The following is a 25967-nucleotide window of genomic DNA, read 5'->3' as shown; positions in this document are numbered from 1 at the left end:
TTGGGTTGTGGCCAATCACTTTTTCCATTGTGTTGCAATTCTTGGATGAGGGACTCTGTTCTGGTCAGCGGTGGTGATGCTGATGAGGGCTCCGCCCTTCTTGGCTCTAATTTCTTTTCAGGTGGTCTTCAAGAGCATTTATCTTAGAGTCTTTGTTTTAAGGTCAGTTTTGGCTTTCTCTAGTAGCTGTTCTGCAGACTGGAGATGTTTTCTCAGGTCCTTCTGGGAAGCCTTTAGTTCTTTTCAGTCACATACAGCAAGTTCAGGGGCTTCTTGGAGCAGTTCAACTTTTTCCTTTGTTTCCTGCTTCACTCCATCTCGTACCTTGAGTTTAGCCTGGGTTTTCACTTCGAGCTTGTCTGTGCAGTGTGAGATGTGCAATAGCTCTATCCGGAACTCGGTGGTCTGATGTTTGAAATTCAATTCAATTCAAGTTTATTTGTATATTGCTTTTTATGATACAATACATTGCAAAGCAACTTTACAGAAAATTACGTTTCTACAATATTTAGTAGTAGCTTATCAGTGATGACTGTCAGTTTATGTGCATATGGCAGAAATGTTCGGAAAAATTATTAAATGACGTAAATAAACAGATGATTAACACTATTAACAGCAATTATGCAATCAAACTTATAGCAAAATTTGGTAGTTCTGTATGTTGTTTCAGGGTTGGCATCATCTGTGGTCCTCTGAGGGGTTGGCATCATTTCTTCTCAGGTGTTCTGGATCCAGACTGGATCTTGAGTAAATCCTAGTTACCACGGAATGTAAATCCCATGGCAAAACGGAGAAACAAATAGAGACATAATAAGCGTAGCTGCTGTTCCAGCCAAGTAAAATTAAAGCTAAAGAATAATAATGCAGATTTGATCAGATATAACTGCAGTCCAAAATTATGAGATGCATTATTTGAATGCTTGGTCAAAGAGATGTGTTTTTAATATAGATTTAAACAGAGAAAGTGTGTCTGAACCCCAAACATTATCAGGAAGGCTGTTCCAGAGTTTGGGAGCCAAATGCGAAAAAGCTCTACCTCTTTTAGTGGACTTAGCTCTCCTAGGTACTACCAAAAGTCCGTTTTGTGACCTTAGGGAGCATGATGGATTTTAGCGTGGTAGAAGACTAGTTAGGTATGCAGGAGCTAAACCATTAAGGGCATTATAAGTAAGTAATAATATTTTGTAACTGATATGGAACTTAATAGGTAGCCAGTGCAAAGAATGTAGTATTGGGGTAATAGGATCATATTTTCTTGACCTGGTAAGGACTCTAGCCGCTGCATTTTGGACAACCTATACGATAAAGAATTAAAGTGACGGAGCTCAAACTCGAGACACACAGCAGTAACCGTGTTGATCATTGAAATCATCCTGGACTTTCACAGCCAGCTTGTCTATGCAGCTTTGGGCGTGTGTCAGCTCCTTCTGAAGATGGGTGTGGTGCTTGTCACTTAGTTTCAGCTGGACTGTGAAGGCGTAGCTTAGGAAACTGGTGACCTTGGTTAGCTCGCCATGGTTGTGATTCTGGCTTGAGTCTTTTGTCAGGTGTCTCTTCCGAATCATGACTATTACTCAGAATAATAACAGTTCAGTGGTCTTGTGGGTGAGACTATCCATAATGCCTCTTAGCCAGGTGTCCACATCTCCTCCCTGGGCAGTGAGGTTTTGTGGTTTAGGTTTGCTGTTTGGACTTGACAGCAACCCGGCAAGCTCTGACATATTCCACCATGTCTTGCTGTATGCCAGTCCAGTGTGCCACTTGTTTTAGTGTCTCATAAGTATCTCTAGTAATGAGGTGTCCAGCACATGGTGCATTGTGGGCATACATTACCGTGACCCCCCCACTGTGAAGTGTGGTCGTCAGTAACATATTATAGAATGTTGTTCATCACACTCAGCATGTGTTTTACATCATGCAGATTTGATAGGGCGGTTGGAGGGGTTAGGGAGGTGGGTACCATGGAGGTGAAAGTTGGTCTTCTGCGGGTTATGGCTGTCATGTCATGGGAGGGTGGGGGGGTCTTGATTGAGACCATAGCTCACCATGCTGTTTTCTGGTTGTCCCCTTTTTGATTGGGTTCCTCAGCAGTCTTGATACCGGGTTTGTGTGGTGACCGGTATGCTGAAAGGTGTTGGATCATCCTGGATGTGCAGCCATCAGCTGAAGTGGCTGGGTGATGCCATTACTTGGTGATGGAGTGGCTGGCCCTGTGGTCAGTGGCTGGTTTGCAAAGATCTGGGTTGTGGGCTGGTCTGACCTTGAGACTGGGTTCTCGTGACCAGCTGAGATGTCAGGCCTGATCTTTGTGACCTGGCAGTGCACTTCAGATGAGTTGGCGGTTGGAAAGGTGAACGTTCCCGCACTTGAGCCCAATTCTATAAATGCTTAAAGTCCATTGGGGCTAAAAAAAATTCAGCAGGTCTATGTTGGTGAAAAGAGGGCATGCGTCCATTTGTGTTGTGTACACAGGGTGTACAGTCTCATGGAGCTAATGGTCAGATGCAGGGGAGTTGGCCGTGTGTGTATTTTGGCTTGTCGTGGGTGGTCAGCCGTCTGCTGATGTGCTGTCTGGGTGCTATGACCGTCTGGCTTTAGGATGGATGTCCCTGTGGTGAGAGACTATTGGCCGAGATCTGGGCATTTCTCTTAGTAGGAGGGCATTCTCAGGATCAGTTCCTTTAACCCTCTGAAGTCGATTAATGCAAATACGCGTTTTGAGGCATTTTCTCCTGATAACCCCGAAAAGAACTTAAATTACACTTCCAGTTTTGATCGTACAGATAAGAGCAATACATCAATTGAATCTGTAAAGGGTCTACTTTTTTTGTATACAGACATAATAACAACAAAACTTATAAAATAAAGATAACAAACAAGGAGTGCTGTCTGCAGCCTTTGTCTGCGGTGATCTTCATTTACAAACGCGTCATTAAAATGAACTGTAACTCAGTGAATACTCAACGAAGAGACATGAGAGCTATATCTATAGAAAGCCTGACATGTCTACTTTTAAACTAAACAAGTGCTGCCGAAAACAAATATTCTGTGATAAAGTAATCCATATGAAAACAACGCGATGTCCGTTTTTCACGTCTCCCATTATCTTCTAATGTGACCACGCCCCTGCGCTGAAAGCGCTTTTGAGATGATAATGTTTCACTGAAGCGCGTGGCTTGAATACGCCCACACAACAGAAGACAATGCAGCGAGATTGTTCTTCAAGTTTTTTTTATTTTACTGTTTGCTTCGCGATGAGAGGAATAAGACATAATTCACCCCAAAAAGATGTGATGTGGTTGAGGATTTGAGATTTGGATTTCCTCAGGAAAAAAAAAGAATGAAGCACTTTATCCAGCAGAGATCATAAACATGAGTAAGTCTCTTTTTATTTAATTATATACTTAGATATACTATAGATAGATATACTATTTTCACATAACGTGTAAACATTTTACTAGTTAGACTTTTTCCAAAGACTTTTTCCAAACTATAATTCCTGACTAAATGTATAATCAAGTGAAATATTATGAAGTTTCAATAACAATATACACTACTATACCATTCAAAATCTTGATGTAAATAATATTAATGTAACAAATAAATGTAACTGTAACAAATGTAACAAACAAATGCTGTTCTTTCAATTTATCCCCCCTAAAAAACCTGAAAAGAATATTCTAAGCTCTTTTCAACATTAATAATTATAATAATAATAATTATAATAATAACAATAAAAGTTTTATTGTTTTTTTTTTTTTTTTTTGTAGAAAATAAGATTGTTAAAAGGATTTCTGAAGGATTGTGTCACTGGAGTAATGATGCAAAAAATTCAGCTTTGAAGGTCAGCTTTGATTGTTCCTAATAAACTGTTTAACTGCACTCACAAGTGAATATTAAATTATGTTGTGGGATAATTAAATATATTCTAAATAAACTACAAACATAAAATTATATACATTTATTTTGTCCTTACATTCTTTCTTGTAACTCTTCCCCTCTCAGTCTCACAGCTGACTGAATGGCTCATTAGACTTTAGCCATTTAGATATTTATAAGAAACTGAAAAAAGCACAAATGTCAGGGCAAAGACAAAACTTCTCCAGGCTCTAAAAATACCCTTAGACTCCAGAGGGTTAATGTCCTCAGGATCTTTTCATGCTGGCCCATGTGCTCTCCAGAGTCAGTTCTGAGTACTGTGCAGAGATAGGCAGGATTTTAACAGTCTCTATGGAGGAAGCGCTGTGTTCTCTGTAAGCCAATGTACTGCGGATTTCGGGAGGAGGGAAGTTTCTGGAGTTTAAACTTTCCTCCCTTGTTGCCTGTTCTGTACCGTAGACTCATTGTTGTAGTAGACTTGTAGTTGTAGTTTTTGTAATCCGCTTTGACAGGATAGCTGCTACAGGATGTTGTGTGCCTCAAGGCTGGGGTTGATCCTGAGCAGATAGTATGTCTTGTGTGGTCACATTGGCAGAGTTCAAGCATAAAAGTCCCTGTTTTGCAAGAAGGCAAGTGTTGTGGCCTTTTGCAGTATTTAGGTCGACAGTTGTAATGTTTCTGGCCAGCTTGTTGGGGTCTGTGGGTCCACATGGTGGGTGTGTCTGCAGTGATCCTCTGGAAGGGACCCCCCCAACCTCGTGGTTGCTGGCTGGGGAAGTGTGAAGTGTGAACAGTGGGCTCTCACCCACCCTTGCAGGTTTGGACTCTTGGCTGGGGGCCTGGGCCTGCTTGTCAGGAAATTTTGTGAAGTGTTTTCCCCGTCTGTTCACCTTGTGGTCTGCAAGCATATTGTGTATAGCCTACACATTCATTCACAAAAACACGTGGTTGGATAGTAGTCTTGGTTTGAATGAACACACATAAGAAACACACCATGGTTACTGAGTCTGCTCACAGAACTAGGTTTAAACCTCCACCATTTCTGTAACAAATTTTAGCTCAAAGTGAGATGAATAAATTAATCATAATGGCTTGTTTTTAATTTGGTGTATTTTTGAGGAGATATGCGTTTTGAGGCATTTTCTCCTGATAACCCTGAAAAGAACTTAAATTACACTTTCAGTTTTGATCCTACAGATAAAAGCAATACATCAATCAAATCTGTAAAGGGTCTACTTTTATTTGTTTACACACATGATAACAACAAAACTTTGTGCATTTATAAAATAAAGAAAACAAACAGAGTGTGCTGCCTGCAGCCTTGGTCTGTGGTGATCTTAATTTAAAAATGCATGATTAAAATGAACTGTAACTCAGTGAATACTCAACACAGAGACATGAGAGATAGATCTATAGAAAGCTTGACATGCTTGACTACTTTTAAACTGAGTAAGTGCTACCAAAAACAAATATTCTGTGATAAAGTAATCCATATGAAACCAACACGATGTCCGTCTTTCACGTCTCGCTTCATTATATCTAATGCGACCACACCCACGTGCCACTCGCGCTATTGGCATTATAATTGTCGCGGCGGGTAACCGTCCCATAACAACAAACAAAGCAGCGAGTTTTTTACATTTTACTTTGCACTTCGCGCTGAGAGGAATGAGACTGAATTCACCGCAGAAAAGACTCGCTGTGACAAATGTAATAGATTATTCTGAGTGAGATATACGTAAACCACGCCCCTATTGAATGTACGTGTATGGCCTATATTTGAGCGTGAGTTCTCAGTAAAAACAAGTACGCTTGCAGAGTATGTGTCTGTCGTTCATCTCTCCTAAACCACCTCTTAGCACAATATATTACAGTGGCGACAAGGATTAAGAGTTCATTTTAGAGACCGTTAGTGGTGGATAAACACAGTGTTGCACTTGTTGTAAGAGTGAAGAAAAAAGGAACAAGGCACGAGTGAAAAGCCCCTAACGAAATAGCTAACATGGCAGCGATGCAGTTTGGCCGTGTGGATGATTACAAGGAAGTAAAGGAGGATTTTGAATCGTACATTGAGCACTTTGAACAGTGGCTGATGGCGAATGATATTGCCAGTGAGAAAAAGGTGAGCGTGTTTCTCTCTGTGATGGGGCAGAGACTTATGGACTGTTAAAGAATCTAGTCACACCAACGAAGCCGAGCGAAATGACGTACAACGAAATAAAAGCAGCGTTGCTAGCGCATTACAGACCGCAACCATTAGTGATCGCGGAGCGTTTTAAGTTTCAGAAACGCAACCAAAAGGAAGGTGAATCCGTGGCGGATTACATAGTGGCTTTGAGGCAGCTTTCAGTGAGCTGTGAATTTGGACAGTATTTGAGTGATGCGCTTAGAGACAGATTTGTGAGTGGACTAAATTCTGAGTCGATGCAATGAAAATTGTTGAGTCAAAAGGATCTGACGTTCCAACAGGCTTGCGAAATTGCGTCATCCATGGAGCTGGCCTCGAGAAACACCCTGGAAATTGCGGGTAAGACAAGGATATTTACAGTCAGTGAATACTGTGAATGACGGAAAACTGTTTCATAAAAGAGGAAAAGGAAAGTTTAAGGGGAGAGTTGATTCTGAAAAAGGAAAATACCAGAAGAGGGAACAGAGACCAGAAGAAAGCAATAAATGTTACAGATGTGCTGGGAAACATTCTGCTAGAGACTGCAGTGTCAAGAATGAGAAGTATCATGGGTGTAACAAAATCTGACACATTGTAAGAGCCTGTAGAAATAAAAGAGCAGCTGGACAGACACAGTATGTGGAAGCAGAGAGTGGTAATGAAGGAAAAGAGGATGAATCTGAGTTATTTGGTGTGTATACAATATACACAACCTCAGATGGAAAAAAAAGGCATTGTAGTGAATGTGAAATTGGATGGGAAGTGTATGGACATGCAGCTGGACACAGGGGCAGCTGTGTCGCTAATGTCAGAACTATCATACAAGGAGCTCCTGTCACACTTAACATTAAGCAAAACCACCATGCAGCTTATTTCATATTCAGGTGAGAGAATTCCATTGCTGGGATCGGTAGATGTGCCAGTGCAGTATGAAAAGCAAAATGTGACACTGCCATTGGTCATTGTCAAAGGGGAAAGACCAGCTCTGCTGGTCTGGAACTGGCTGGAGAAAATTCAGTTAGATTGGCCAAACATTTTCAATGTGGAGAAAGCTGAAGTGTCCTCTGACCCAGCAGTGAAAGCTGTGTTGAGACGACACACAGAGGTATTTTCTGACAAACCGAGCGCAATTAAGGATTTTATAGCAAGTATCTGAGTCCGCCCTGATGCAACACCAATCTTTCAGAAAGCTAGACCTGTTCCTTATGCGTTACGAGAAGCGGTGGAAAAGGAACTAGATAGACTGGAAAAAGCAGGCATAGGATCCAAAAATGAAAGAAGTGACTGGGCAGCACCAATCGTAGTTGTGCCTAAAAGTGATAAGTCCATCTGCATCTGTGGTTACCATAAAGTCACTATAAACCAGAATCTGGAGGAGGAAACATATCCACTACCCAACACAGAGGATTTGTTCGCTAAACTGGCAGGTGGAACATTGTTTAGTAAACTGAACTTGGCGCATGCTTATCAGCAATTAAAACTGGACCAGCACTCGGAGAAATACCTTACCATAAATACTCACCGGGGCTTGTACAAGTACCATCGTTTGAGTTATGGAGTGGCCAGTGCTCCTTCTATTTTCCAGGCCATCATGGATCAAATCCTTCAAGGGCTAGATCATGTCACCTGTTTCCTGGATGACATCCTTGTCACTGCCAGCTCAAAAGAGGACCATATCAAGAAACTGGATGAAGTGCTTACCAGACTGGAGAGGTATGGCCTCAGAGTAAAACTTTCCAAGTGTCAGTTCATGCAAAGCAGTGTTGAGTATTTGGGGCACCGCATCGATAAAGAGGGACTTCATCCTACTGACGAAAATGTACTGGTGCATTATGATGGCAATCGACCTCTGAAATTAGCGTGCGATGCCTCACCTTATGGGGTGGGCGCAGTGATCTCGCACATTATGGACAATGGAGAGGAGCGCCCCATAGCATTCGCGTCTCGCACGCTGACAGAAACCAAGAAAAAGTATGCTCAAATAGAACGTGAAGCCCTGTCCATCATCTATGGGGTAAGGAAGTTTGATAAATACATTTATGGACATAAGTTCACACTAATAACTGACCACAAGCCTCTGCTTGCGATTCTCGGACCAAAGGCAGCAATACCAACTTTGGCAGCTCTTCGAATGCAGCGATGGGCATTAGTGTTGATGGCTTATATTTATGACATTGAGTATCGGAAATCTGCTGACCACATGAATGCTGACGCAATGTCCAGACTGCCAACAGTGGTTAAAGATTGTAATGGGGAAGAAGGAGGTGTGTTCTACTTTTCCCAGTTGGATGATCTTTTTCGGTGTCTGCAAGGGACATAGCCCAGGCAACACGGAAAGATCCCACACTATGCAAAGTGTGGGATTATACTGTAAATGGTTGGCCCAACTATGTGTTGCAAGAGGATCTGAAACCATACTTCACACGTAGACATGAGCTGTCGGAGGACCAAGGCTGTGTGTTGTGGGGAATGCGTGTAATAATTCCACCCAAATATCGTTCAAGACTACTGGACAAGCTACACCATAAGCATCCAGGAATCTGCTGTATGAAGGCCCTCGCTCGTAGTTACCTGTGGTGGTCAGGATTAGATGGCTGCATTGAAGAGAGAGTGCGCAGCTGTAGCTGCTGTCTGGCAGTTCAAAATTCACCTGCAGGAGCACCCCTTCATCCTTGGAGATGGCCTAAGAGGCCATGGCAGAGGATCCACATTGATTTTGCAGAAAAAGACAAGCAGTTCTTCCTAGTAGTGATCGACAGTCATTCAAAATGGTTAGAGGTGGTACCAATGTCATCAATCACCTCCTCACTCACCATCGATGCACTGCGAGAATTGTTTGCAGCATATGGAATACCAGAGGAGGTGGTCTCCGATAATGGGCCGCAGCTTGTGTCTTCTGAGTTCACTGATTTCCTAAAGGGAAATGGAATAAAACATACACGAGTCCCTGCCTATCATCCGGCCTCAAATGGTGCTGCAGAAAGATCTGTTCAGATACTTAAACACTCACTTCTGAAAAATGTTTGTGAAAAACATGTTAAGAAGATGCTTTCATTCAAGGACAGATTGGCAAATTCCTTGATAATGTATCGGTCTACACCTCATACCGTAACTGGAAAAACACCAGCCGAGCTATTTCTAAAACGTCACATCCGAACTCGTTTTTCACTGTTGAAGCCTGATTTAGCAAAGTCGGTTCAAGAAAAACAGCTGGAACAAAAGAAACAACATGATCGAGGAAGACGAGTCCTAAGATACTTTGCGGAGGAAGAACCAGTAAGAGTCCGAAATTTCAGAGACGGGCAGGAGAAATGGTTGAGTGCAACAGTGATTGAACGAAAGGGTCCTGTCGTGCAGGAGGGTTAGAGAAGGCGCACTGTGCATGTGGACCATATGTTGCCCAGAAACACTGCAAAAGGATCCTCCATGCCTGGTGTGTTAGAGATCCCAAATTCAAGTGTCATTGATGATAACAGAGGACCACTGAATTTTCCTACCGTTGGTGACAGTTCCATGCCAATCATTGAGCCTAAGAGCCCTGAGAGCACAGAGAAATTGACAGCACAAGTTCCAAGGAGTGCAACACCTGCTGCGGAAACTGTTAGCAGATATCCTCAGAGGATTTGTACTGCTCCAAAAAGGCTGGATTTATAAGTTACGGTATTATAGGTGTTCTTTGCTAATGCTTGAAGTTATAGAAACAGCTGTTGTAATATTTTGTTATATTATTTTGTAATACTGTCATCTAAATGGTTGGAAACCATTAGTTTTTTTTTTTCTGTTGCAGTAAAAAAAAAAATTGTTTTCAAGCTGCTATTGAATGTACGTGTATGGCCTATATTTGAGCGTGAGTTCTCAGTAAAAACAAGTACGCTTGCAGAGTATGTGTCTGTCGTTCATCTCTCCTAAACCACCTCTTAGCACAATATATTACAACAAATAAGAAAGAATTCACCTCAAAAAGCTTTGGATTATTGATGCAGCGGCTTGATCAAGCAGAGATCCTAAACATGAGAAAGTCTTTATTATTATTATTATTATTATCCTACTTGTATTAGTTTTCACATAACCTGTACACATTTTACTAGTTAGACTTTTTTCAAACTATAATTCGTGACTAAACGTATAATCAAGTGAAACATAAACTTTCATTCACAGCATCTAAATGTCTCACCATGCCAGGATGTTTTTTTTTTTTTTATGTTATATAACATAAACAGCAATACGATATAAAAAAAAAATATTGTTGCTAGCCTTATGTCAGTAAAAATGGTTAGAAAAAAAACGTAACACTTTACAATAAGGTTGTATTAGTTAACAATAGTTAATGCATTAGTTAACATTAACTAACAATGAACAACACATCTGTTCAGCATTAATTAATCTTTGTTCATGTTAACTTTTTCATATACTAATGTATTAGTTAATACATTAGTTAACATGAACTAACAATGAACAACTCCACTCTTCAGGATTACTTAATGTTTTTTTTTTTTTTTATGTTAACTTACACATTTACTAATGCATCTCTTCACATTAACAGATTAACTAGTTAATGATGTGGTTAATGCATTAGTTAAAATGAACTAAAAATGAACAACGCATCTTTTCAGCATTATTTTATCTTTGCTTATGTTTAATTATTCGTATACTAATGCATTAGTTCATGTATTAGTTAACATGAGCTAACAATGAACTATGCTTGTCGATAGCTTTATTTAATAAGCTTTATTTAATTATAATACAGTATGTACACATACATTTATTTAACAGCTAACACACAATGGATAAACAACACTAACTCCCCATTTGGACACTGATTTGGGTTATTGGTAAACTTGGAAACTATTTAAACATCTGATAATGCTTCTCATGTTTGTAGACTTTTTATTAACATGACTTATTACTATCAAAGGGTTATTTAAGGGAATTTATTTGTGAAACTTATTGTAAAGTTTACACTAGTCCAACATTAACTGATGTGTTACTAATATTTGTAGACTGTTTATTAACACAATTAAGGCATACCACTAACAAAAAAAAAACAAAAAAAAAAACATTAGTTTCCTTTTTGGTATTCTATCATCATGCCTCACCCGTTGGACATTGAGATTGCAAGGCTTTCACTTCACCGTAAAGTATCGTAAAGGTCAATGCAATGTAGTGCCTGATGTATTGTCCAGAGTGCAAACCATTGATGTTTTACCAAGCAACCTGCAAGTAGATCTAGCACAAATTGCCACAGATCAACAAAAAGATCCAGAGTTACAAGAACTGATTCAAGAGGCACAGTGCAATACATTTCCTGATCCTACCCGCATCCACTACGTGATGAAAAATGGTTTTCTGTTTCGTAGTCTACTTAAAGGACAACAAGGACAAAAACTCCAACTGATGATCCCGTCCAGTCAACGTGAAGCTCTGTTACACTACACACATGACAGTCCCCTTAGTGGACACTTGGGGAGATTGAAAACTCTATTAAAATTACTGGATTTTGCATATTGGCCTAACGTGAGAAATGATGTATGGAAGTATTGCAAGGAATGTACCACATGTCAAAAATACAAACCCGTTATAACCAAGCTGTCTGGTCATCTCCAATCAACTCCTGTCGTCGAACCTGGGTTTATGTTAGGAGTGGACTTAATGGGACCTTTCCCTAAGAGCAGTAAACAAAATGAATACCTCCTTGTGGTTGTTGACTATTGCTCTAAATGGATAGAAATGTTCCCATTATGTACAGCCAAGACACTGCAAATAGCCCGGATTCTTGTGGAGGAGATTTTCACCAGATGGGGCACACCTATGTACTTAGTATCGGATAGAGGGGTACAATTTACATCTCAATTACTCAGTACAGTCTGCAAGCAATGGGGGGTCATTCAGAAATTGACAACCGCATACCACCCACAAACCAATCTCACAGAAAGAGTTAATCGCAACCTCAAAACAATGATTGCTTCTTATATAGGTGATCAACATCGACTATGGGACAAGTGGATACCAGAGTTTCGTTTTGCTCTTAACACTGCATGGCATGAGAGCACAGGTTTCACTCCTGCAGAGGTTGTATTAGGACGAAAATTGAAAGGGCCCATAGAAAGAGCCATCCACAAACTCCCTGATCCAGATAACCCTGCATATGTTCTTCTTGACAGACAACGGCAACTCATCAACCTGGTGAAAACTAACGTTGAATGAGCCCAAGAAAAACAGCAAAGGTACTGTAATCAACGGCATAAATCAGTGCAGTTTTTGGTGGGAGATGTGGTTTGGGTCCGGACCCATCCTCTTTCCAGAGCAGACGAAGGGTATATGGCTAAGTTGGCAGCAAAATGGAAAGGCCCTGCTAAGGTGGTAAAAGTACTTGGACCTGTTAATTGTTCTGTGAGGTACATTGATAGTCCTGATCAGTGGCGCAAAAAGTGGGTATGTGCTATATGCGGCGCATAGGGGCGCCGCACCATGGGGGGCGCCAAAGCGATGGTTAATTTTTTTTTTTTTAAATAAATTTATATAAAAATGTATATAAAAGTTATATATAAAAAAAGTTATATACATTTTAGAGGACTAACAGGCTAGAGTAGGCGCCGATGCCCTCATAAGATTCCATCATATAATTTAGACATAGAAGGGTAATATCGCGAGTGGGCGGGGGCGCCGTGAGCGATGAGTGAGCAGCAGTAACGTTAGTGAGTTGTCGTTGAAAGCAAAAAAGCTATCGGGGGCTAAAAATAGAAAAAGAAAGAGGGAAAAGGAGATGGCATGTCAGGGGATGCAACAGCAGCTAAATAAGTGGATGGTGAAAGGCAACAGGTAGGATTTAAAATGTGACGTCTTTGCTTGGAGGCTTGCAAATACGTTATTCATGTTAACAGACTAACGTAGCTAGCGTTTGAAAACATTACTTATGCAATAAGGCTGGTTTATCATGGAAACAAATAGAATTTTTTTTTTTTTTTTTACCATTAGCTGTTCATGTTAGCTCAGCTGTGCTGTCAGATATACAGGCTACAGTTACATCTGCTGGGTGACATGTAAGCTGTAATCTCTCTCTCTCTCTTTAAAGATCTGTGCTATACATATATATATATATATATATATGTGTGTGTGTGTGTGTGTGTGTGTGTGTGTGTGTTTTTTATATATATATATATATATATATATATATATATATATATATATATATATATATATATATATATATATAAAATATACATAAAATATATATGTGTGTGTGTGTATTTTATATATATATATATATATATATATGTCCGAGAGCTGTGTGTGTGTGTGTGTGTGTGTGTGTGTGTGTGTACATATATATAATTATGGTAGGCTTACAGTGGCTGTCTGATATACTTGGGGGGGCGCCAATTTTTTTTTGCTGCATACCCCCCTAACACTGGATAGTTGCACCCCTGGTCCTTATATTGTGGAAAATTTACATGTACAAAATATGAAGCCATGTTATGGTTATAGCCAACCTTCTTCTGAGGTTAGGAAACATTAGTTTCCTTTTTTGGTATGTAAGGCTACTACCTGACACTAAGGGGAGGTAGTGTGCTTATTGCTCTAGGATATCAGTAAGGCAAGGATGGAAGGAGTGAGAAGTGTTTGGGTACTGACAGCATGGCATACCACTCTTAGAGTCCAGACTGGGAATCTATGGGATTTTCTGCTCAGTCAATAAGGACTCTTTAGTCCTTCCTGATAATATCCAGGAAGATTGTACTTCAAAAGGACTGTTTAACCCCAAGACACCTTACTTCTATTGTCCTCGGTATCCTCTGGGTCGATGTACAAGGGAAAAAGTCTTGTTGCTTGATGACGGATTATATCGAATTGAGGACGGTCATTCCATTTCCAGACTTTTGTGCACTTGAAAACAGCAGAAAGTACTTTGGATTTCTGCCTATCCAGACAAGAACGTTTGCACTACTTTTGTAAATAATGTTGTTGATGCATGACTTTTTCCTTCTATTTTGAAATGCTATGACTCTGGTTATTATATGTGTGATTTCCTATCATGTATTGATGATCATATGTATTCTTTACCTCTTTCTTTTGGAATAATACTCACTTTTGCATCTATTTCTTGTCTTTTTGTGAGTATTTGAATGAACACAGACCATAGCCTGTGGTTCCCTCCCTACTATAAATCTTGTGGCAATTAGTCTGGGGGTGAATACTAGACGAATTGTTGCAACAGTTTTGTTCCTATAGTGTGATTTTTTTTATATTTTTTTTTTTTTTACTGTCTATGGTGACAGCACACCACACACTTTACAGGATTCCATTCGAATCAAAATCACGACTGTAAATGCAATGGAAATCTCGCGCGGACAAACGTGACTTTAGAGTAAACAAATGGTGGACGATTTGCAAGAAGAAATGGCGATTATAATATTTGGATATCTTTTTACCCAAAGTTCACAGGGGGGGGGGAAAAAAGGTCTGGATGAAGTCGTGGAGACGGTTTGAACATGAACTTTATATATTACAGCGCGAGCTGGAGGAGAGTAATGCTTCCGTTTTCCTTTGGAAATCGCTTCTATCCAGGTGATGATGAGTGCGCACACATTTGTTCTCTTCTCGGGGTTCGGCGGTTAAAATGCCCGCGGGAACAGGACGGACTGGACCTACAAAAACATTGTCTGATGGAGTGGATTAACTGATTTGGAAAGCGGGATAGAAATGGTCCTCTTGGAAGACTTTTCAGTGACATTCATCGTAAATAGCAGCTTTAAAACGCAGGTGATTACAAACTATTTGTCCATCATCCTGACCATGGTTGCTCACTTCCAGTTAACGTTAGGAAAAATACCTTCTTCTTCTCTAAGTTTGTTTCTTTATTTATTTAATGCATTGATTATATAATATAAATGTATATAATGTATACCACCGTTATGTAGTAATATAATATGTAGTAAAGTTTCTGAAAATGTAAGAGATGCATGAATGGCTTTCACTCATTTAAGGCCCAGTAAAATCAATAATGACTGCTTTGTTAGTTAATAGTTAATGGTAATGTTAAGTCATGGAAGTCTACAACAGTCTACACATTGTTTTTTTTTCGAATTTAAGTTTTTTTGTTTAGATTTTTTTTATATGTAAATCATTGCAAAGCAACTTTACAGAAAATTAAGTTTTTTCACTATATTTAGTAGTAGCTTATCAGTGATGACTCTTAGTTTATGTGCATACGGCAGAAATGTTCAGAAAAATCAATAAAAGACGTAAACAATCAGACGATTAACACTATTAACAGCATTTATGCAATCAAACTTATAGCAAAATGTGGTAGTTCTGTATGTTGTCTCTGGGTTAGCATCATCTGAGGTCCTCTGAGGGGCTGGCATCATCTCTTCTCAGGTGTTCTGGATCCAGACTGGAGCTTGTGTAAATCTTAGTTACCACGGGATGTAAATGTTAGTTAAACATTAGTTAATGTTTGACTAGTGCACACTTTACAATAAGGTTCACAAATTCCCTTAGTAAATGCTTTATTAATAGTAAGTCATGTTAATAAACAGTCTACAAATGTTAGTTAAACGTTAGTTAATGTTGATCTAGTGCACACTTTACAATAAGGTTCACAAATTCCCTTAGTAAATGCTTAGTTAATGGTAAGTCATGTTAATAAACAGTCTAAAAACATGAGAAGCATTATCAGTTGATGTTTAGATAGTTTCCAAGTTTACCAATAGCCCAAATCAATTCCCAAATGGGGAGTTAGTATTGTTTATCCATTGTGTGTGTTAGCTGCTAAATAAATGTGTGTTTATACTGTATGTAGTATAATTAAATAAAGCTTATTAAATAAAGCTGTCTACAGGTATAGTTCATTGTTAGTTCATGGTTACTAATGCATTAACCAACGTTAATTAATTAAGTTGTTAATGTGAAGAGAAGCATATGAATACGTTAACATGAGCAAAGATAAAATAATGCTGAACGTGTGTTGTTAATTTTTAGTTCATTTTAACTAATGCATTAACCACATCATTAACTAGTTAATCTGTTAATGTGAAGAGATGCATTAGTAAATGTGTAAGTTAACATTAACAAAACATTAAGTAATCCTGAAGAGTGTTGTTCATTGTTAGTTCATGTTAACTAATGTATTAACTAATACATTATTATATGAAAAAGTTACCATGAACAAAGATTAATTAATGCTGAACAGATGCGTCCCAGGAAACATTCAGACGTCTATTGACCGTTGAAAAGACGTCCGTCCGACACGTCCCGTCATGGTTGAAAAATAGTTCCAAAATGAAAGTTGAACCGATGTCTTTGACGTCTTCTGGACGTGAACTGCACGTCTTTTCTGCACGTCCCTGAACGTCTAAATGTGTCATCTTCTGGATGTTTAAATGCGTTACTTCATAGTTTAAGTGTATGTATATATAAGCCTGCATATAAAATAATCACACACCCACTGTGTAACATCGTGAAAGGCAATCAATTATGTATTGAGGTTTAACATCTTGACAAAGGTTCAAAATAGGTCCAGTCAGACCTGAACGTCCATAAAACGTTTTAATCACATGTAGAAAAGAACATTATTTGTGAACATAAGCAAAAAAGAAGCATGTTCTGATTTAGCACATTTTATTGTTATTGAACAGTTTAGCATCTGTTAAGCAAACTAAAATACTAAATTACAAAATACTGAATTATTATATAAAGATATAGTTCACCCAAAAATGAAAATTCTGTCATTTACTCACCCTCATGTTTCAAATCTGTACACCTTTCTATGTTCTGACGTTATTGTTTTCACGTTTGCTTTACTGGGACAATGACGAACAAGAATATTCAAGATGATAAAAATCTAGTTAAAAAATTAGTTTTTCAATGTAATCTTTGTATCCATTTTGGATTTCTGAAATAAGTTTACAAGCCTACCATTTTCGTCAGAAATATGATTTAATAACGGTCATCACTGAATAAAAAGTGTTGGAATTTTCAATCTTGAAGTCCATTATAATTGTCAAAAATTTCTATTTTCGCAGTATTTTTTATTAATGTTTTTAATATATAATAATATAAATCAATATTATTTATTTAATTGCATTTATTTTAAAATACTTTAATCATATAAATAATATTAATTATTAAGAATATTATTAATATTTGAACATGTGGCATAACCACCTTGCAGGAGCCATTGTTGTCATGTGACGAGAAAAAAAATCATAAAACACAGAAGATCATCATAATATATTATTTTTGATATTTTTTATTTTTATAATATAAGTGTTGTGTGAACGATTTTAAACTGTATAGAACCAACATGAATTCAAATCTTACATTTCTGAGAATGCGTTCACGTGTTTTCTACTAGAATGTTAAAAGACTGTTTCTTTTTATTATGTCTTAATTAATCTTGTCATTGACTTACACATTTGTCTAATAAACACAAACATATTTGGAAGAATGTTTGTAACCAAGCAGATCTCACAACCCATTAACTACCATTGTAGGAAAAAATTATTATGATAGTTAATGGGAGGCGAGATCTGCTTGGCTACAAACATTCTTCCAAATATCTTTGTGTTCAGAACATAGAAAGGTATACAGGTTTGAAACATGAGGGTGAGAAAATTATGACTCTTCATTTTTGGGTGAACTATACCTTAAACACATTCCAGTTGTTTGGCTCATTTCTTGTAACCTCCACCCCCAGCTCTTCCTGGAGCGTGCTCAGGGGTGCAACTATCCAGTGTTAGGGGGGGGTATGCAGCAAAAAAAATTTGGCGCCCCCCCAAGTATATCAGACAGCCACTGTAAGCCTACCATAATTATATATATGTACACACACACAGCTCTTGGACATATATATATATATATATATATATATAAAATACACACACACACACACACACACACATAGCTTTTTTGCTTTATCCATCTTTTTCGAGTTTCAACAACAACTCACTAACGTTACTGCTGCTCACTCAGCGCTCACGGCGCCCCGCCTACTCGCGATATTACCCTTCTATGTCTAAATTATATGATGGAATCTTATGAGGGCATCGGCGCCTACTCTAGCCTGTTAGTCATCTAAAATGTATATAACTTTTTTTATATATAACTTTTATATACATTTTTATATAAATTTATTAAAAAAAAAAATTAATTAACCATCGCTTTGGCGCCCCCCATGGTGCGGCGCCCCTATGCGCCGCATATAGCGCATACCCACTTTTTGCGCCACTGAGCGTGGTTTATGTGTTATGCCATTTTTTTGTGAATTTGGGGGTATGTACATTTTGAATTCTTTTGTGGGATTTGTATGGATTTCTTTTTTAAATAAATAAAATGAAAAAAATGAGATAAATGACATGCACTTATTTTCAAAATATCTATGGTCTACAGCTAAAATAAATTAAATAAAAAAACTTGGAACAAGATGAATGAATCATGAATGAAACATTAGAAAAAGGTAATCAACATGCATTAGATTTTATTTGTATTGTATGAAAGATGTTGTGCTTTAATGTGGTGCCCTTGAAAAAGACACTTAACTAGGTGTGTAACTGAGAAAGTAGGACATTTCAGGACATTTCTTTTAGCCTACTAACGTAAGCTAATTTTAGCCATACTCAGTGAATCTCAGTTGACAATGTGGGCATCATTTCTCTCGGTTCCTTCGTGCAAACAAGTAAAACTCAAGCACGTTAATCAAATAATACAAAATGTACTTACCCAACAGTAGATTTTATATAATATATATCGATACATCTCCCTCCTCGCGTCCTCTTCGAGACCTCTTCTCCTCGTGGTTGCTCAATGTTCCGGAAGAACGCAAGATCTCGCGAGATAATATATCCTATCGCAGGATTTTGTAATATCACGAAATATATGACTATGTTTTGTTTTTACATCTTGGCAGCACCGTTTTGGCAATTACATACAACTCAGACCGAAATGATGACCGGATATATCTGTTTTACATGTATATGCATAGATTCCATAAAATAATAACAACGAATACATAAAACAGGTTGAAATAATGACTAAATTGCAGTGTGGCTTTGCAATCACTTAACCACACTGGGCACTTTGTGATTATAATTTATTTAAACAAGATAAAGTAAATAAATTTACTTTGTATACATTTTTTCCCCTGCTAGTCTTGCTTGGACGTCTTTTCACAACCGTGACTAGACGTGTAAACGATGTCAGTGGACGTCTATTCACAACCTCTTAAAACCCTCTTAAAAACTACTTGGTGCACTTTAATTAATTATTGCAGTATTAACCAAGGTGTAATCACAGCTTTTGCATATTGAACAAGGATTTCACAGAGGGTCATGATGGACGTGTAATGTACGTGTAAAAGACGTCACGTAGTGACGTCCTCTCACAACCGATTTACAACAGGGTATATATTGAACTACACGCAGCTAAAAGTCAAAGTAACAATTATACATGCAACCCCATTGAACTATAGACATGTACAAACATATCTGAATGCATTTTTAGGAAATGTTCTGTTACATATTTTTACCGATTTATGCCGTCCTACCGTGACTATTTTTGGCCGGGGACACGACGTCACCGTCGGACCAATGTTTGCTGGGGTTGTTCATTGTTAGTTAATGTTAACTAATGCATTAACTAACATTAACTAATGGGTAAGATGGTGAGTTAGAAATGTTCACCCTTAGTGTGTAGTGTAAACTTTAGTGTAAACTAATGTAAATATGTACAATAAGTTAACCTTAAAACATTAAGGCTATTTACAGGCTTTAGTTCATGTTAACTAATGCATCAACTAATGTTAATTAATTGCGCTGTTAACGTGAGTAGGTGCATTAATATATGTGTGAGTTAACGCTAACAAAGATTAACTAATGCTGAACATATGTGTCTTTCATGGTTAGTTCATGTTAACTAATGCATTAACTAATGTTAACATATTGCGTTGTTAATGTGTATAGATACATTAATATATGTGTGAGTTAACTTTAACAAAGATTAACTAATGCTGAACAGAGGTGTTGTTCATGGTTAGTTCATGTAACTAATGCATTAACTAATGTTAACTAATACAACCTTATTGTAAAGTGTTACTGACAAAACTTTACTGAGATATGAGCTATTCTCTGTTCACGAATTTAGCCAAATATGTTTATAACTATATATATATATATATATATATATATATATATATATATATATATATATATATATATATTGTATAGGCCTACATACAAAGCATTCTTGTATTTATGAATGTAACTTAGCTTCTATTCATAAATATCTACTCTGGTGTAAGTATTTTGAATGTGTTATACCCGGGATCCTCTGAGCTGTAAATGTATCAAGTAAGCTGTAAATATCACTGATAATATGTGTGCTTTATGGTAATTGTGTTATTTTTTTCTATAAATTAGTACTAGTATCAGTGACCATCACAATAATGTTAATAATGTAGTTTAAAAAATGTATTTTGTCCTCAGAGTCTTTCCTGTAACTCTTCTCTCTGTCACACACCTGACTGAAAGGCTCATTATGCAGCTCTGAATCACAGCATTATGCAGGATAGTTGATGCCTTCTCGCATATACCTTTCCTACACAAAAAGTGTCTTAAAAAATGTAAATCAATATATTGTTTTCTGTGAGCGAGTAATCAAGATGATTTTCACATCATTTTGAAGCAAAAACTCTAGGCTTCAAAATCTGTTCTCTAAAGTCTTTTGAACAAATGTTCTTTAGGTGTTTTATTGCCTTAATTCAGTGACTTCAAAATTTTAGTTTTTCACTAACCATGCATAAATGTCGCTTTCTCAAAAACACAACCATGTACATACATGCTGCTCACATATTATTGTAGCCCGGTTTGTGCTGATTACAGTGTTATTAGACTTTAGCCATTTATGTGTTTGTAAGCAACTGAAAAAAACACAAATATCAGGGCATGTCAAAACTTCTCTAGGCCCCCAAAACACCTTCAGGCCCCAGAGGGTTAATAACTATATTAATCTTCAGGAATTGCTTGTAGCATTATAGCATTAATAGTACGATAAAATGTACAGTAATACGGTAGTACGGTAAAATTAAATCTCTGGCCACGAGAAATCACAAAAAATAACCCATCAATGTTCGAAGTTTACGGGGTTACAGTAGGCCTAAGCTCTGTGCGTTAACAATTAGTGAGGAGCATTGATGGATATGTGTTTTTGCCAAAAAAAAATAAAAAATAAAAAAATAAGTGTTTAGTCCTGCACATTACTGTCTTATAGTTTTGTTTTGGGACAAAAGGTCCAGAGTATTTAAAACATGGCTTTGTCCCAACTTTTTTGAGATGTGTTGATGCCATGAAATTTAAAATCAACTAATTTTTCCCTTAAAATGATACATTTTCTCAGTTTAAACATTTGATATGTCATCTATGTTGTATTCTGAATAAAATATTGAAATTTGAAACTTCCACATCATTGCATTCTGTTTTTATTCACAATTTGTACAGTGTCCCAACTTTTTTGGAATCGGGTTTGTATTATTATTATTATTAATCGAGTAATTGAGTAATGTTTTGCAACTCCCAATTGCAGGAAATGTCTTAATATGTTTTCAAAATTTTGTCATACATGATGAAAATATAAGGAGAAAATAACTGTCAGCAACATTTTAGCCGATAAACTGACAGTGTTATTTGGAAGAGGGCTTGCTAATAACACTTCCCTTGCATTGTGTGTAAATGTCCAAAAACAAACACACACACACACACACACACACACACACGTAAGCAAGTTTTTGTCCGATAGTGTATAATATATATATATATATATATATATATATATATATATATATATATATACAAAATTTACATTTAATATAGTAGGACTGTAATACTGGAATGCAAAAAGACTGTTATATTACTTAAGGCATCCAGTTAGAAAAAGGTAAATAAATTAATTAAATCTTGCAGTATGCATTCGACAGATTGTAGTGTACATCAATTTTAAAAAACTATACAGTTCACATAATGAAATGAAATGCCCAGTTTAAAAAGGTGTATTTAAAATGCCCCAGAAGCTAACCCAGTGATGTGTTGATATAGCACTGACCTATTGCTTTTATGTTGTTGTGTCAATAAATTGTTTTACACAAATACTAATTAGTTGGATGATTTGGCTAAAAAGCTGCATTAACCAGTGTGTCATTGTATTGTTGTTGTTGTTATTATTATTACAGCCATGTAAATAAATAACACACAAGTCAAAAGTCAAGTCTCAATCAACTCATTACCTCTTAAGTAGACGTCAAGACATAAAGCAGTCAGATGAGGGACACATCAAAAACATGCACTGTTGTTGTACCTCCAGGAACAGGGTTAGGAAACACTGGACTACTGTATATGTCTAAGTGAGGTTCAGAAGGTGTTTTGTGACAAGACCGAGAAAATGTTTCTTCTATGTTTTTAGAAGAGGTGTAAAACTATACATTCACAATACATTCAAATACAGTGTTGTATAGTGTCCTGCATATTTATTCCAGACTAAATATGTATAGAACAGGAGTTCCCAACCCAGACTCCTAAAGGCTGATTTATACTTCTACGTCAAAACTACGCCATAGCTATGCCATAGGTTGTGCATAGTACGTGCAGGCTGCGGCATAGCCTGACGTGCGTCTCTCCAAAAATGTCACAGCGTGTCAAATCTACGCGGACTGATTGGTCTGCTAGTACCCCTCCCTCCGTATGTATTTGAGTTTTGTGTGTGTGTTTGCACTTTAATATATTTTAATGTTTCAAAATAAAACTAAGCAAAGAACAAGTGTCTTATCATTTATTGTAAAATGTAGCATTGCATCACTTTGTTGTCCACGACAAACAGTTGTTTTGCCATGGTACAAGTCCTGATGGAGATTGAAAGAATGTTGTCTCTTTTTTGTAATTTTAAATAAATGATCTGTTCTTTGATATTTATTTACCGCTGTCATGAGTGGTGCTTCTCCAAAAAGCTGCTGCTTCTTCAGCTTTTGCTGTGGTCTGCGGGTTACACATGCAACATGCCAGTGGACACTGCAGACTAGTGGTTTGCATGTGTACTGCACATCGATGCGGACATCCTACTGTGTAGAGGCTACGGCGTAGTGGCTACGGCGTGTGTCCGACGCAGAAGTATAAATCAGACTTAAAGCTCCTTTCCACTGAGCAGTACAGTACAGTATGGTACGCAATTATTTCCATTTCCACTGTCAGAAGTTGTGAATGGTGCCAAAAAAGTGAACTGTACTGTACCACTTTTTTGGTACACTTCCGTTAGGTTACCTAGCACAGCAAAGGGTACCAAAAGGGTGGAGCTAAACTCACCACAGAATGTTGATTGGTTGGCTAGAATTGTCAGTTTTGAGTGATACAAGGGTATAAAGCTTCTCCTTCACTTGTTCTGCTCTGCTGTCCATGAGTGTTGGGTTTATATACATCAGAGTGTGCAAACACACACACAAAAAAATATATATAACCGTGTATTTTATAATTTTATATTTTCACACAGACAATAGCCGTTTCTCAATATGCGTTATTTTCGGTTCTTGTTGACTTGTGAAACTTCACTGCCCAAAAACCCACATAATTTTCTAAATATTACTGTTATTGTTTCATGAAATGTACTTTGAAGAGTTTTTCAGGTGAGTTGTTTTTTCAGGTAATTGTTTAAAACTCAAATCTGCAGTTTATTTATAAAGAAAGCACCTATTTGAAAATTTGCTATGCCGATTTCGGAGCTCCAGGCGATCACCGGGCGCTCAGTGCTCATGTACCTGCATAGAGCAGCCTTAGCATGACTAGTCCTTGTTTTCATTAACCAGCTGGGCAAGAAGTAACAGATGTTGTTGTGTCCATTTTTGTTTGTTTGTTTGTTTTTACCTTTGCATGTATTATAATCAGCCATGATTATTCTACTCTGTTAAGTAAAAGGCTGTTTATATGCATATTCACTTATTATGAGAAGCCTTCAGCTCATCTGCATTTTTCGGTCTCTTGTTTCTCATTTTCCTCTTGACAATAGATTTTCTGTGGGGTTCAGGTCTGGTGAGTTTGCTGGCCAGTCAAGCACACCAACACCATGGTCATTTAACCAACTTTTGGTGCTTTTGGTAGTGTGGGTAGGTGCCAAATCCTGCTGGAAAATGAAATCAGCATCTTCAAAAAGCTGGTCAGCAGAAGGATGCATGAAGTGCTCCAAAATTATTTGGTAAATGGGTTCAGTGACTTGTGTTTTCAAAAAACACAATGAACCAACACCACCAGATGACATTGCACCACAAATCATCACAGACTGTGGAAACTTAACACTGGACTTCAAGCTATGAGCTTCTCCACCCTTCCTCCAGACTCTAGGACCTTGGTTTCCAAATGAAATACAAAACTTGCAGTCCAGTTCTTCTTCTCCTTAGCCCAGGTAAGACGCCTCTGACGTTGTCTGTGGTTCAGGAGTGGCTTAACAAGAGGAATACGACAACTGTAGCCAAATTCCTTGACACATCTGTGTATGGTGGCTCTTGATGCCTTGACCCCAGCCTCAGTCCATTCCTTGTGAAATTCACTCAAATTCTTGAACCGATTTTGCTTGACACTCCTCATAATGCTGTGGTTCTCTCGGTTGGTTGTGCATCTTTTTCTTCCACTCAACTTTCTAACATTAACATGCTTGGATACAGCACTCTGTGAACAGCCAGCTTTTTTGGCAATGAATGTTGGCTTACCCTCCTTGTGAAGGGTGTCAATGATTGTCTTCTGGACAACTGTCAGATCAGCAGTCTTCCCCATGATTGTGTAGCCTAGTGAACCAAACTGAGAGACCATTTCGAAGGCTCGGGAAATCTTTGCAGGTGTTTTGAGTTGATTAGCTGATTGGCATGTCATCATATTTGTTGAGCACTCTAAAAATGGCTGGGTTGTTGAGAAAACCCAAGATATAGTCATTTTTACCATTTATGTGTTTGCATTTTTGTGATTCTGGGTTATTCTCATAATTTTGCCTATGCTTAACAAGAAAATCATGGAATAATAAATAATGAATACAGGTTATTTAGACTGTTTAAAAAAAATGCCATCTGACATTCACAGATGTGTTAAAATTTGTACCAATGACAAACGACATGTAATTTTCTTTTTTTTTTTTTCCAGCAAATGCAAAAATAACAGAAATATAGTTGCAATAAATAAGAAAATTAGTTCTGAGTGACATGTGTCTGTCTAACTGTTTAACTATTACATTTTGACATGTTTAAGTATTTAAATACACAGTGAAATGACATTTAAAATTAAAAACTAAAGAGAATGCAAAATCATTTAAAGATGTCCTAAAATTTATATCAAGTATATAAAAGACTCCTAGGTAGATGTGGATCATTTAGGGTAATTAAAGGTATAGTTCACCCAAAAAATGAAAATTCTGTCATTTATTACTCACCCTCATGTTGTTACAAACCCGTAAGACCTTCGTTCATCTTTGGAACATAAGTTAAGGTATTTTAGATTAAATCCGAGAGCTTTCAGACCAGGGTGAATGATTAATGACAGAATTTTCATTTTCGGGTTAGCTATCTTCAAACACTTAGAAAGCTTTGGAGCAAAGATCTACAGCTGAGAGCAGTGTGCTCTGCTATAGAGCCTGTCTATGGAAGGATATTCCAGACAAGTTTCAAAAGAAATTGCAAATTATCTCTTCAAATGAGTTTTCCTCATGTGAGAAATTGTGGCATAATCCAAACACAATTGCAAATCTTGCATTACTGTTTAACTTTTCATAATTTGGCAGTCACTGTGCATTTTCAAAAGCAAAGTCCATTTGCAACTGTATTTTCCATGTATTATGAGTAATGAGTCTCTCATATTAAAAAAAAAAAAAAAAAAAAGTAAAAATACAGCGTCAAAGCAGCTTTACG

The 25967-nt window shown here is 37.5% G+C and overlaps 1 protein-coding gene and 1 pseudogene across 6 annotated transcripts in view; both read left to right on the top strand.

Annotated features, from left to right (window-relative positions):
- LOC109078806 (serine/threonine-protein kinase PAK 3) overlaps window positions 1-25967 on the top strand; it is a 323688-nt gene that overhangs the window by 15026 nt on the left and 282695 nt on the right. The window lies entirely within an intron of this gene.
- LOC109106324 lies at window positions 5882-10103 on the top strand (annotated as a pseudogene).

The sequence above is a fragment of the Cyprinus carpio genome, unplaced genomic scaffold (assembly GCF_018340385.1).
Source record: "Cyprinus carpio isolate SPL01 unplaced genomic scaffold, ASM1834038v1 S000006617, whole genome shotgun sequence".
Lineage (NCBI taxonomy): Eukaryota > Metazoa > Chordata > Actinopteri > Cypriniformes > Cyprinidae > Cyprinus > Cyprinus carpio.
This window is presented reverse-complemented; position numbering and strand designations above follow the sequence as displayed.